Source organism: Mauremys mutica, chromosome 9 (genome assembly GCF_020497125.1).
Source record: "Mauremys mutica isolate MM-2020 ecotype Southern chromosome 9, ASM2049712v1, whole genome shotgun sequence".
Classification (NCBI taxonomy): Eukaryota; Metazoa; Chordata; order Testudines; family Geoemydidae; genus Mauremys; species Mauremys mutica.
In genome coordinates, this window is record NC_059080.1 from 21,146,180 (window position 1) to 21,160,554 (window position 14,375).

General features: G+C 44.7%; 1 long non-coding RNA gene across 3 annotated transcripts in view; it reads left to right on the plus strand.

Annotated features, from left to right (window-relative positions):
- The window catches only part of LOC123377258, an 81,906-nt gene that overhangs the window by 6,705 nt on the left and 60,826 nt on the right, over positions 1-14,375 (plus strand). For all 3 annotated transcript variants that reach the window (XR_006582146.1, XR_006582148.1, XR_006582147.1), the window contains exon 2: positions 1,957-2,049. This is a non-coding gene — a long non-coding RNA (uncharacterized LOC123377258). The remainder of the gene's footprint in view (positions 1-1,956; positions 2,050-14,375) is intronic.

A 14,375-nucleotide genomic window follows, 5' to 3' on the forward strand; every position in this document is an offset into this window, starting at 1 on the left:
GCAAATCTGAGCTATATAGCATGGAAGGAAGCTCAGCAAGAATGAAATGTTATAAATGCATAGTGAAGAAGATGGTGGTTAAATGAGTTGGTGGCCCTGAGTCCTTTCCATAGTGGAGAGATGACCTCATCAGTGTTTGTCACTAACTGTCATTTCTCCTCTTTGTGGTCAGTCGGAAGAGAAAGTCCTGTCTGGAATGGGCCATAGAGGCGGCTTTCCCTACAGGCGGCTCCTCCGGGACAGATTGGAGGCATGTTGCCAGGGAGGCATAGGGCTTTTGATATTGCTGCCAGTGCTATAATTTTTTCTGTGGGTAGAAAGATGGCTTCAGTTTCAAGGACTGACAATCATGGAACTTCAAAGCAGCACTGAATTCACATGGAAAACAGGAAGGCAGGTATGTCTGAGTTCTCCATAGGGAAGGAGAAAAAAAAGACTATGCATGACGGTGATGGAGTTTCCCCCAAGAGAAGAGAAAAAACTGTAATCAGAGACATGCTCCACCTGTGGGGTGATTGACTGATTGCTTTCCTGCTGCAGGGGGCAGATCTAGATAATCCTCCCTGAGGTCCCTGGGCCTTGAGAGGTGCTTGAGGGAGCTCTGTTGGAGCTGGCTATGTGGAGGAGAGTGGTTGTGTTGGGTTGTGGCTAAAAAGCTGAGGCACAAGAGTGGAGCAAACCCCTGTGGTGGGCTGCTGGCACAAGGGCCCAGGCTCCAGGGAGGCAGTCCAGGCACCAGTGTTCTGCAAGAGGAAAGTGGACTGAAGGAAGCCAGAAGGGGCAAGACCATTGTGGTTTATGTCGTATTTGGACTCCCAGAGGGAAAAGCCTAGGGGGTGAGTGCCCTGATAAGCAAGAGAACTGTGAGTTGGGCCCACAGTTGGTTGAGCCTATGGTTGAGCCATTGGTTGAGCCTATGGTTGGTGGTGGAGTTTATTTTGGGTCTTGGAGTACCCTGGAACAGGACTGAACTTTTATATGACTTGGCCAAAGGGCCAAATCACAGAAGAATCAGAAGAAGATGCAGGCTGGGAAAGACCATAGCAGGGACAAAGGAATGGCTGCGAGGGGATGTGAGAAATTAGGACTCCTTGCAATGCTCCCTCTATATGCCAGGGGGGACTATAGCTATAAAAGCAACCAATTATAATGACTTTTTAAAAAGAGGGGATATCTGCATTATGCACGTTCTGTGGGAATGAGGAGATGTCCCAAGTGCCAGAGAGGACAGTGATGGAAAAATCTGCTTTTAGGGACAGGTTCTTCCTATGCTCTATCAGTTTGCAGTTGGCTTATAGCCTGAACTCTAGGGGTTTTAATTCCCTTATATTTTATTCTTTATCCTATGCAACGTAACACTGCACATTCTAATTATCCGCAGATTCATAGATTCTCAGGTGGAGTCCAATTCAGGGCACCACACTTTAAGAAAGATGTGGACAAACTGGAGAGTCCAGAGGAGAGCAACAACAACAAAAAGATAAAAGGTTTAGAAAACATGACCTATGAGGAGAATTAAGCACGTTTCGTCTTGAGAAAAGAAGACTGAGGCCTGGGGAGAAACCTGATAATGGCCTTCAAATATGCTAAGGGATGTTATAAAGAGGATGGTGATCAATTGTTCTGTGAATCTATGGAAGGTAGGACAAGAAGTAATTGGCTTAATCTTCAGAAAGGGAGATTTAGGTTAGACATTAGGAAAAACATTCTAATTATAAGGATAAATTAAGCAGTGGATTAGACTTCCCTACGCATGGAGGAGGTAATCTGTGGAATTGGAGTGTTTGTCACCAGATCACCCTACCAACACTACATCTCCCAGGAGTACATGGTACATTGGGGACAGCCTCTGCAAGCACTTCTCTAATGGCCACAAATGGAAACTACACAATTGCATGTTTGTGGAGCATATTCTGACAATGGGAGTCTCACTGTTGGGACCTGTTTTCTTCCCAGGAGAATGGAAAACACAAGATGTACTACTTCACAGGGCTCAACATGAGAACTTCAGTGGAGATGCCTCCTAATCCCATGGTTGGGACACTTAAGGTATGCCTTCCTCCCCATTCTACTCTTACCTTGGAGTCTAAGGAAGATCCAGCAGGTTGAACTGGTGATAATCCTCATCGCTCCCAGATGGGCCAGACAGTTTTTGTTTCCCAGTCTTCTCCAGATGTCAGCTCATACAGCTGTCAATATCCAATCCTTTCCATACCTCTTGACCCAGGAAACAGGCAAGGTCAGACATCCCAATCCAGATTCCCGCTGTTTCATGATGTGGTATTTGGATGGGCATCAAACCTAGAACAGACATGATTGGAAGCCATTCATAGCCAGCCTCAACAATAGCAGAAAGGAATCCACCAGAAAGTGTTACTGGCTAAGAGAAAGGTTTTCCATTTGGTCTCAGTGTCCCCAGAGGAATCTGTCCATCTTCTTTCCTTTAAGACCTCAGATTTTTCCCTTAGATCCCTATGAGTATACTTGGTGGCTATTGGTGCTTTTCACCCTCCAACTGACAACCACCCCATTTAAACACATCTATTGATCATATATTTGCTAAAAGGCCTTGTTAGAACATTCCTTTCAGTAGCTAGACCTGCTCTGATATGGGATCTTATGTTGGTCCTCTTGATGTTAACTGAGTTCATGTCTGAACCTCCAGTGACCTGCTTGCTGACCAGTTTATCTATGAAGGTTTCCTTTCTAGTTGCCATCACTTCAGCTAGAAGGATAGGGAAATTAGGGGCCCTTATGCCTGATCCCCCCCATAGACAATATTCCATAAGGATAAGATTTTGCTGAGTATGCATCCAAAATTTACCCCCAAACTAATCTTCGACTTTCATAGATTTATAGATTCTAAAGCCAGAAGGAACCATTGTGATAATCTAGTCTGATTTCCTGTATAATTCAGACCACAGAACTCCCCCAAATGAAATTCCTAGAGTAGAACTTTTAGAAAAACATCCAAGCTTGATTTAAAAATTTGTCATTGATAGAGATTTCGCCGCGACCCTTGGTAAAGCAGCTGACTCACAGCCTGGGCACCAACAACCAGTATACAAACATGCAGGTTACACCCTGGCTTTCGCTGCTTAGTTACTGTTTGCAGTGTGACACCACCACGACTTGAATCCCGAATTTTCCTCAAACCATCTGCCTCTGTAGTGTCCAACTCGCTCCTGGAACACTCACAGAAGTTATTAAGTTGATTGCTTCTTTAAAGAGTCAACACACTGCAGCTTTTTAATTTAACTGGAGTTTGACAAACACTTTTATTTCAATCATAGCATTGAGTTGGTTTAGATAAAAAAGTAAAAACAAGTTTATTTCATTAAAAAGAGAATGGTTTTAAGTGAGTTCAAGTATAAGGGCTAAAGATAGAAAGGGTTACACACAAACAGAAGTAAAAATACGCTTTCTAATGGCTAAGACCTAACTTAACAAGCTACCGTCTGTTGTTCAAGGTAGTTTCCTCACCAATCTTCCCTTTTCAGAAATGGCTAACTGGCTTTTAGTCAGGATCCTCCCAGAGTCCAAGGCACTGGTTTTCCTTGTCTCATCAAATGAAGGATAACTTAGGGGTTTGCTCTTCGTCTCTCTTTATAGTCAAGTAAGCCTTTGAAAGGTATTCTTCTGAGACATATCCCCAGATAAAGTTCCTTTTTCCTGCTGGGTGTGGACACCATGGTGCCTGGTGTAGACTTCATGCTGTCTTTTCCCATACAGGTGATTGTTATAATGTTTTGAGATGTTGGCCTGTTTCTTTTGTCTAGAGAAAACCTGTTTATCATCTGCGTCTGACATGCCTGGTTTAAACACATTGTAGTTACATAATTTGAGCACATCTATATAATCCTTTGTGGGTTGATCGTACATACATCCCACAAGAATGCTACTGATCAGTGAATCATTAGTTTTCCAGTGATATATTACATGACACCTGGGCCAGCTGAAACTCACTGTTAGATACCAGGGAGCCCATTGCCTTCTGACATAGGGATGCTCTTAGGGTCACAGTCCAGTTTACCAAGCTATCTTGATCGCTCTGTCCTTTTCATTTTTTACCACTCCCCCAATTTTTGTGTCATCTACAAAGTTTATCAGGGATGATGTTGTGTTCTTCCAGGTCATTGATAAAGATATTGAATAGTGTGGGACCAAGAACCAATCAACGGGCAGACACTTCTGTCAGTTACCTGTTAGGCTATCTGTGAAGAGACCAGGAGACAATTCAAAATTTTAGAACCTATGCTGCAAGCAATCTACCCACCACCCCTTCTCAATACTATCCACTACCAATGTGCCTCAACACTGACCTGAACAGGACTTCATTGGGGTGAGAAGACTGTCCAGTCTCCATATCTCAGTCAGTCCTTGACTTATCTACTGAGACTGTGCCAATTAGACTCCTGTCACATGGCCACCTGTCAACTGTGATTGTACTGTTTTGCTGAATCGTTTTACCACCTTAAAGCCAAATAAACCAATATGCCAGAAAGCAAGCATATCCTTTTGCTACAGTACTAAACTACTGTAACGTTTCCTTCAAATGGATTCACTTAAGGGAGCTGAACAGCAACTGAAATGATTTCTATCCCATCCTCAAGCTAGGTACTGAAGGCATGTGTCGTGCAGGTGACAGCACATCAGTTATTTTCCTTTAGGAGCAGTTTCAGTTTAATCTTTGATAACTGTACGTTTCTCTAGAGCTTTTCATCCTACAGGACCCTTCTTTATGAAATTATGTGTACCAGGATCACTTGCTCAACCTTGGAATGCAGCTACTTCTGTGTTGGAATGTGGCTGCTAGCATCACATGGCAGATATTTAAAGAGAGATGTTTCTAACTGAAAGTACAGAGGGAGTTTTGGACAGAATGTAATCCCTTATTCCTCCATCCTGCAATGGGCTCCATGAAGACCTTTGAAGTTAATGGGCTTCCATGCAAGGGTCTGCCCATGTAGAGATAATTGTAGAACTGGGACCTGAAACTGGAATTGTTCAGGACCCAACTGGATAGCTGTGATCCTTAGGCAAAGGAATGTGTAAGGCAACCATCGCCTGGAGAACCTGTCAGAGTAGAGCCACGAGGATTATTGAGGGATTAGAAGACATGCCTTATAGTGATAGACTCAAAGAGCTCGATCTATTTAGCTTAACAACGAGAAGCTTAAGGGGTGACTTGATTATAATCTATAAGTGTCTACATGGGGAACAAATATTTAATAGTGGGCTCTTCAATGTAGCAGAGAAAGGTATAACACGATCCAGTGGGTGAAGATGAAGTTAGACAAATTCAGACTGGAAATAAGGTGTAAATTTTTGACATTAACCACTGGAACAATTTGCCAATGTCAGTGATTCTCCATCACTGACAATTTTTAAATCAAGCTTGGATTTTTTCTACAAGATCTGCTCTAGGAATAATTTTGGGCAAGTTCTCTGGCCTGTGTTATGCAGGAGGTCAGACTAGATGTCACAGTGGTCTCTTGTGGCTTTCGAACGTATGAATGTCACTCCTGACGTGTGAAGAGGAGTGGAGTGGCTATTGGAGGACAAGTTGTAACTAAGTCTTTCCTTTCACCCCGGACCCAGCCAGTGCTAAGTTCACTGCGGCCATACTAGCGTTCTGAAAACAGTACTGATTTTGGTGGGAGCAAATGTCATCCAGCATGTCGTTTCCTGTTGTGACTCTGATGGGAGTGTAGCTGGGAGGGTTGTTTGGGATTCAATAGAGAACTCATTTTCCTTGGCATTTTATGAGCTAATAACCTCAGCACATCTGTAGGAGCTATTTACTGCCAGAGGGAGATAAAATTATAATTTGTAGATTTAATATTTTTTTAAATGCTCTTTTTGTCCCCTCTGCTTTGCTGCCTTTTCATAGCATGTTAGGAATGATTTGGGTTCCCTTCCTTTTTCCATGGTAGTTTATGAACCTGCAGCTAATAAAATTGCAGGAAAATCAAATTCTATTGCAATTCATTTCTAATTCATTTTTTTTAATGGGAATTTTCTTTGCACATCCTTGGTGTAACTTAGTTGACAGTGATGTGAGCTGCTTGTAAGGCTTGCTGCAGAATACATTTCATTTCTCATTCAAAGGACGCGCTGGATTTTAATAATTTCCAAGGGCAGGAGTTCATACTAAAATAACAGGCTGCTGCTGCTGCTGCTCCTGTCGCCGGTCCAAAGGTTTCCGGGCACCCGGACATAAATACTAGAAATATGACTGCAGACAAGGGCAGCATGCTTTAGAACCTCCCGAGAGGGGAACTGGAGAAAAACAGAGAAGTCCGCTACACCCATCTCTGCTAAATGTATAACAGCCTCCTTCAAGTTTATGAATAATAGGGGTGTTGCTCAATTGCATGGGGACCCATTATGGAAAGGAGGCAGAAGTGGTTCTTGGGGAATACCCCCAGCATCAGGAGTTTCGAAGTGGCACAGGGCTGCAGCATCAGCTCTTCCCAAAGCTGCCACTATAGAAGGTGTGCTGGGGAGGGAGACAGTGCGCATATGGCATGCTTTGGTCCAGCTAGTCTGGGAAGCTGGATGGTGCCTAGGTGGCCACTGAAGTCAGAATGTAAGTTAGAGCAGCTTACCTGGGGAAGAAGGGGAGAAGACAGATCACTAAGTCGCCTGAGAATATGGAGAGTACAAAGATGGCTCAAAGTTACTTTTGTCCTCCCTTCATTTCATGGCCTGGTCTGAATTGATCAGGAACTGACGCTGAGTCTGGAGAACGTGTCCCACAGGGGTGAATGTTGTTTGTTCAGCTTTTCAGAGAATTCTGAGCCTGACAGTTGTTTGTGAAGGAGATGCTTCTGCTATTCAGTATTCAACATAAATGCTGTGTGGCTGGTTCCCTAAGACACACAAATGGGTGACTGCATGTTTTAAGGCAGGGTAATAACAAATGATAAGTAATGAACTTCTGCTATGTATTTTCATTGTCACCCTCCCCACCTAAGCACTGTTCTGAGATTAAATTAATGTTTGAAAAGGGCTTTGAGATCCTTGGCTATAAGATGCTATAAAATGTGAAGTGTTCCATTTGGGGTTGTTTTCCATCCATTGTTACATTTAAGAGATGCATCCAGCCACTTGTCAGTTTCCTCTTTGCACCCATCTCAGCTCTCCAGATTAGTCTCAATAGCTGGCCAGGCTGATTGCTTATTGCCCTTGCTGCTGAGCTTGAACTCTGAATAAAACATTTCTTTGTTATTGCAGCTGATTGATGGCAGAACTTGGCTGAGGCTTGTGACTGAGAATGTTGATTTTTCCAACAAAAACTGTGTGCTGACATCATCAGTGATTTCTGCAGGGTTGAGCTCGAAAGTTCAGAGAGAATTTTCTTCTTCTGTAACATTGGTGAACTGGGACGTGCTGATTCCTTCATTGGAAGAGAATGAGTCATTGCTGGTTTTGTCTCTGCCCTTGGAATGAGAAATCAGATCAAGGGCCCTTTCATGAATATCTTTGTAGGTTGGAGTTAAAAGATCCAATGACATTAAAATAAACCATATAAAATATCCCAATTGTGACCAGGGTCCCAGGGGAGCCACATTGAGGTTACTTAATTAGGGCAAACTGCAAAGAATGTGGCAGACAATCCCCAAAGCTTTTGGCCATTCAAGTACTTGATCCACCAAGCTAGCCTCAAAACAGCTTCTATAATTTGGATTAAAACATAAAATAAGTTTATTAACTAAAAAGGATAGATTTTAAGTGATTATAAGTGATAGCAAACAGATCAAAGCACAGATTGCCTAGTAAATAAACAAAATCGCAAACTGAGCTTTACATACTAGATAGGTAGAATATGAATTAGCAAATTCTCACCCTGAGTGATAAACAGGCTGGCAGATTCTTAAGGCACAAGCTGCCTTGGCTTTTCAGTTTGGATTTCTCAGGTTTTCATACACATGCTAGAAATCTCTCTAGCCTGGGACCATCACTTCCCCTCTGTTCGGTCTTTATTCCTCAGGTGTTTCCAGGTGTATTGTTGTAGGGAGAGTGAGGTCCGGGTGTTAAACCCATACACTGGCCAGATTTGACCAGAACAGGACAGTACTGCTCTGGGGTCCTAGGCTGGGAGGCTGGTGGTTAGAGAGCCAGCATGTGACTGCAGCTGGCTGTGTCCCTACCTGTGTGAATGCTGGTGAAAGTACAAGCTTGGAGGTCTTTGCATCTTGTCACAGCAGCACGTGTGAGAGGGAGCCCAGGCTGGTGCATCAGAGGGCTCAGTGGTACCCCAGTTCCAGGTGGCACCCCGGGGGGGGGGAACCCGTCATACCAGTAACCTGTTTCAGTAAATCAGTTTTCATGTCCACTCTTGTATGTGAGCTGTGACTGAGCTGGTAATGGCTGCTGTGTTTGTCTACATGGCTGTTATATTATTATTTGTTTGTCTTATCTGTGTTGTCCCATGTGTTGTGTTGTGGACATGATGCTTTACAAATTTGTACAGGCCTAGTGTCATTCATTGCTTTGTAAAGTGCTGTGAGGTACCTGGAGCAGGACTGGAATTCTCTTCTGTGTGTCTCTTTTCTGCATTCTGATCAGCTGTCTTTTCACCCTCTAGATCACAGACACTCAGAGCAGTCATCTGGTGTATTGGTTTTTGGCATGGTGTCAGTGAGTTCCCGCACTGGTAGTACAGTTTTCTCATTGCCTCATCCTTGGCTGTTGTGCTTGGTAAACAGAGATCAATTCACTGCAGCTCCTCAGAGAGAGGGATTGAAATGAGCCATAGCGTTTACTACATCATATCCCAGTGGGGATATTGCAGCATCCTGAGGCAGAATCCTTTTCTCAGCTATCTTTCTCTCTTTGCCTCCTCCCTCAACCTGAAGTGGTGAAGTTAGCAGCTGCTAGTGCACCACTGAATGTCAGAAGGCCTTGGTTGCCAGGATCTTTGCACTGTGCAATCTCATTGTTTGAGACTGTGGGCAGACTTTCTAGGGGCTAGTGTCCATTGTTGTCCTGCAGCCTCAAACTGCCCTTTTCTTGTTAGTGTGCCTTCTGGAGGGTTTGGTTTGGCTTGTTCTTTCTGATCTGTTGCACTCTGGGTTGTTACTGACTCTTCCATGTTGGCTTGGAGATCACAACTCACTGCCTGAGGGTTCCTTTCGTGCAGCTGATGTGCCCCAGATTCCCGAGAGCTCTGTAAGCCCTAAGCAATGAGGCTTTTTAGGGTACATCTACACAGGGATAAAAGACCCATGGCATGGCCGTGGCTGGCCCAGGTCAGCTGACTCAGGTTCATGAGGCTCGGGCTCTGGGCTGAAAAATTTCTGTGTAGATGATTGGGCTTGGGCTGGAGGGAGCCTGAGCTCTGCGACCCTCCACCCTCTCAGAGTCCTAGAGCTCAGGCTCCAGTCAGATCCCAAATGTCTACACATCAGTTTTTCAGCCTGGAGCCCAAGCCCCATGAACCCGAATCAGCTGACCTGGGCCAGCCATGTTTTTTTTATCGCTGTCTAGGGGTTCCCTCAGTCATGCCTATATTGCAGAGGTATGCACACAGCACTGTTCAAATGTCCAGTGTCCTGTCCAAGCATGCACTGGACCAATGTGAAATCTGGGAAGAATTCTCTGCGGAGGGAGTCTCTTCTTTGGCTTTTCCAAAGTCCTGGACAGGATGTTACAATTGGCAGGTATATTTTCATGCCTTACGCAGTGAGAGCAGGGACAGCAGCTATTGCAATGACCTCCAAGTTCCTTTTATTTTCTTTGTAATGTAGGTTGTTTTGTTTGTTTTTTTAAGACCCAGCCTGGGCCAGTATTATCACTCCCTGCCTTCCTGTTAATATGATGGCCAAGAGATGTGCCTGCATGGTGCATGACAATGTAGGAGATCCGAGGTTAGCCCTTCACTCCCTGTTGACCTAAGAGTAAACAACATGTAGCCAGCTGTGTGTAACCACATGGTGTGATGGAAGTTCCGTGCTCATAATATATTCATCCCATGGTGCACTTGCGGTTATGCATTTGAGTTGTTGTGATGGGTGGTTTTATTTCTTTTGGTATGAGTTACTTATGCATTCAACTATCTTTACCCACAAGATGGTCTGTAAAAGTTAAGGAGTGTTGACTGCCAGGCCAGATTTGTACCAAGGCCTATTGATGAACCAAACTCCAAGGTGCTTTGAGAATGCTGTTAAATTGTAGGATGTAGAAAATGCCAGATTCTTAAAACTTTTGGCTGGTACCTGTTGTTTGTTTTCCTAAGTGATTTTTGCAAGGAATGTACTAATCACAAACAAACAAACAGAAATATATCAGTAATGTACTAACAAAATAAGTGTATGAATAACCTTCTATTCTACTCCATGCAGTGAGGATGAAGTTGCACTAATTTGTTTCTTTCTCTGCTGTCATTGAAAACGGAGGGCTGCTCATTTCCTGCATTCTGGCAGCAGTGTGGTACCAGCCTGCATATTTGCATACATTCTTCTGTACCATCCTTTAAGTACATTTCAATCCCATGCATGCTAAAGCAAAAAACCCTCGGAGGAGGTATCTCAGGACGCTTGCCTTTTGCCTTCACTTGAAGTCAAAGGGCTTGTTATAGCAAATTGGGGAAGGAGGGCCAACACTGAGAAGGACACTTCTGCTTGTTCATTTCAGGTGACACAGCTTCCTTTGATCTGTGTCACTGCTGTTCCATGAGCTTTGGTTGGAGACACACTTGGAGCATGAATTCACCTGAGGTCCAGTTTGAAACATACCTTATAGAAATGCAAGTAGGCTAGCCGCACAGTAATGCCAGACAGCAGTGCCATGAGGAAGAGTGGGTTGTAATCTGTCTGAAGGCAGCAGGATTTAACAGGATACTTGACACAAGCAAACTAACAAAATGTAACAGCTCCACCATCTCTCTTCTCCTGGACCCCCTTCCTATGCTGCTGCAAGTGTTCTAAATTACATCTTTCATTTCAGCCCTGTTGCTCTGTTCAGTCAGTGTTAGGTAAAACACAATGTGATGACTTGAGAGTTTCTCTGAATTAAAACTGTGCCATGCCCTCACTCTCCTTTTGATCTTTCCCAGATGGTCTTTTCTCCAAGATAGCTTCAGTGGGCTGCAGGGGAATTCCCATGGTTACAGATGCTAATAGAAAAAGGTGAACAGGGTTTTCCTGCCTCATTGTGTCAGGATGCGTTTCCCTCTGGTTATCATGTGGCAGTAGTTTTTTTAAAAAGTTGAGAGCTGCTCCTTTGGTATGTCTCATCCATCATCGTCATACTCCACTGCTGAACACAAAAGGCTTTCCACTCCAAATCGCACTGGCTCTGCCCGCCCCAGTCACTTCGGGGTCTCTGTATCCAGATTTAGTTTCACAAGTGTCTCTAATGGGACTTACTGTCACCAATTATTTTATCTTCTCCTGTCGCTTCACAGTGAATATTAAATAAGACCCATGTATGTTGCTTGTTTGGCTTCAGCCTGTTTTAGCTTTGGTTAAAAAATCAGAACCCTGCATGCATCATATTGTGCTAACTCCCCCAAGACCTCTACTGGGTTCCCTCTCCTTTTTTCACTGCCAGCCCTCTGCCCTCTTCCTTGCCCTCTGGCTCTTCTAGGCATTCCCAGCCTTTCTCAACAGTTGCCTAGCAATCTGTAATGCTCCCATAACCTAGCAGTTTGCTTCCTGACTCCTTCCATGTTGACCATCCCTTTGATGTTTACCCAGACCTCTTCCATTCTTTCCCTGCTGAGGTCATTTTGCTTCTTGGCTGCTGCTTCTCCATCTATAGCCCCCTTTAATGTGCTGCTGGCCCTTTTCTGTGCTACTGAAGATCCGATGCCTCTTCACCACTATTCTATGCTACTTTAGATCTTCATTGCCCTCACAGCCGTCATATTCTCCTTTGACTCTCAAGGCCCTTCCTAGGTCTCTTTGGTGGTCCTTCTGGCATGTATCCACAACCTCATTTTGCTAACCAAGCCCACTGTTTTCACATTCTCTGCACTCACATTTGGCAGGCGAAATCCATTTGAAGGTACCTAAAGGTATGTGACACTTCAGGATTAGACTGTTCCCTTTGGGCGCGGGGGGAAGAAAACCATGGAAGGTATCAGGAATGCCCCAGTTCCCCAGTGTTGCATGCCCTACTCTGCAGTCTCAAGCAATCAGTTGTGTGAGGTACAGTCACCTAATCCCTAATAGATGATCCTCCCTCCATCCTCCTGAGGAAGTCATTAATTAATCCACCCTGTGGGAAATCCCGTGCCTGCCTCTGAAGCTGGCGATCAGTTTAGGCCTATGCATGTGGGCAAGAATCGCTAGTGTTAAACAATCAAGCCTGTTCTTATTGCAAGGTACCATGGGAATCTATGTAACTATCCACATTTTTTCTTGAATCCTGCTGGGAGGGTGGTGGATGGGGTTATAACTTTCAGCCCCTGCAGGTGATGGCAAATGGTGACTGCCCTATAGGCCAAAGTGTAATTCTTCTAGCTTGTCTGGCCCCTTGAGTCCTTACCGCTATGTATGAGGAATATGCAACTCCTGCTACCAGGGCCAGCTCCAGGCACCAACAAAGGAAGCAGGTGCTTGGGGTGGCCAATGGAAAGGGGCGGCATGTCTGGGTCTTCGGAGGCAATTTGGCGGTGGGTCCCTCAGTCCCTCTCTTCCTCTTTGAGCTGCCGCCGAAGAGGAAGAGAGGGAGCGAAGGACTTGCTGCCGAATTGCCGCCGAAGAATGAAGTGGCGCGATTGAGCTGCCGCCAAAGTGATGCCGATCGGCTTTTTTCTTTTTCTTCACCGCTTGGGGAGGCAAAAAAGCTGGAGCCGGCCCTGCCTGCTACATTAAGCACCATCAGAAATCACCTGGTATTATTCATACTTTGCATCACTAGAGGAAGTGATCTTGAAACAGGAGACAGATGCAGATAAATGCTCTTAACTCCCTACCAAAATCATTGGCCTCTTGTAATTCCCCAAAGCAATTCTGCTATGCATTCTCTTAGTGGCAAATATGAAAACCTAATGCAAAAAATCACCCTGCAGGGAGGGTGCAGGACTCTTGAAAAAGGGCTGGATTAGCCTTGATTGAAATAAAACTTCATGAACTTCAGAGCAAACGAGAATTTCTGAAATTCATTACTGTCCAACTGTGCCACCCTTGAAATCAGTGGGATGACGTAAGGAGAAAGGGACTGTTCGACATGAGTAAGGGTGGCACAATGTGGCCCTTAGTGAACAAAGAGTTTGACATATTTGGGCAGCTATATCTTGCATGAGTCCAGGGGAAACTACTGGGTGTTATTTATGTAGGGATGATCTGTTCTTAAATGTCTTCTACACCAACAGGCTTCCATGGTAACATCAATCATGGATGTTCTTCTGCCTCCTGGTTGTGGTTTCAGAGAAAAACAGGCGTATTGGGGTGGACAGGCCCTAGCTTCCCCTATCTGGGCTGGCAGGAACTAGGTGTACTGCATAGGCAATGTGTTCTGTAGAGGAAGGGGCAGTGCTTGTCAGACTGCCATTGTTCCTTGAAATCTTCAGGCCTGTCCTATTCATTACAGGCCATGTAAATAATCCCGAATGAACAAAATCATGGCTCTGCATCATGGCATAACAGCGTTGCAACTTCACTGACAACATTATCACTCAGCAACACTCTGTTAGCCCAGAGTGATGCTGTGTCAATAGGTGGCAATATAATGGCCTGCCCCATCAGTGCAATAGCAACTGTCAACATGCACCGTAGTTTCCAACCCATGAGTTAGGGTTAGCTCATTGTAACAGCTGTAAGCCAGTCATGACAATCAGAATCAGAGCCAAACTATCCCAGTGTTTGGAGTGGTGGTTTGGGGTTAGCCCACTTTCCTCGCTGCCTGATGTGAGCACAGGTGCTAGAACTAGAGATGTAGGGGGAGCTGCCGCACCCCCTGGCTTGAAGTGGTTTCCATCATATCTAGGGTTTACAGTTTGGTTCCATGGCTCTCAGCGCCCCCACTATAAACATTGTTCTGGCAGCCCAGGATGGGAGGCTGCTAAGTCACATTACACTTTCTCTCACCCTCACAACATGCGGGTGGTTTACTGCCTGCCTCAGTAGCTCTAGGAGAAAGGGTGTGGGAGAGGTGACTGCAGATGTTCTGTGAGGGACAGGCAGAAAGACTGTTACCTCAGTGTAGAACATCAATGTTTCCCACTCCACACCTGCTCTCCTTGCCTTACCCCTGCTTGTCTTTGTTGGCTGTGCTCGCTGCTAAGACAACTTGTGACATTCTTGCTTGGGGCATAAACAGTGGAGGACAGGATTTGAAAAATATACATGAATAAAAGGTCAAGTCTCTCCCAGGAAAGAATGAAGTTCTCATTTCTTTTAATGCATAGTTATGAAAAGCAA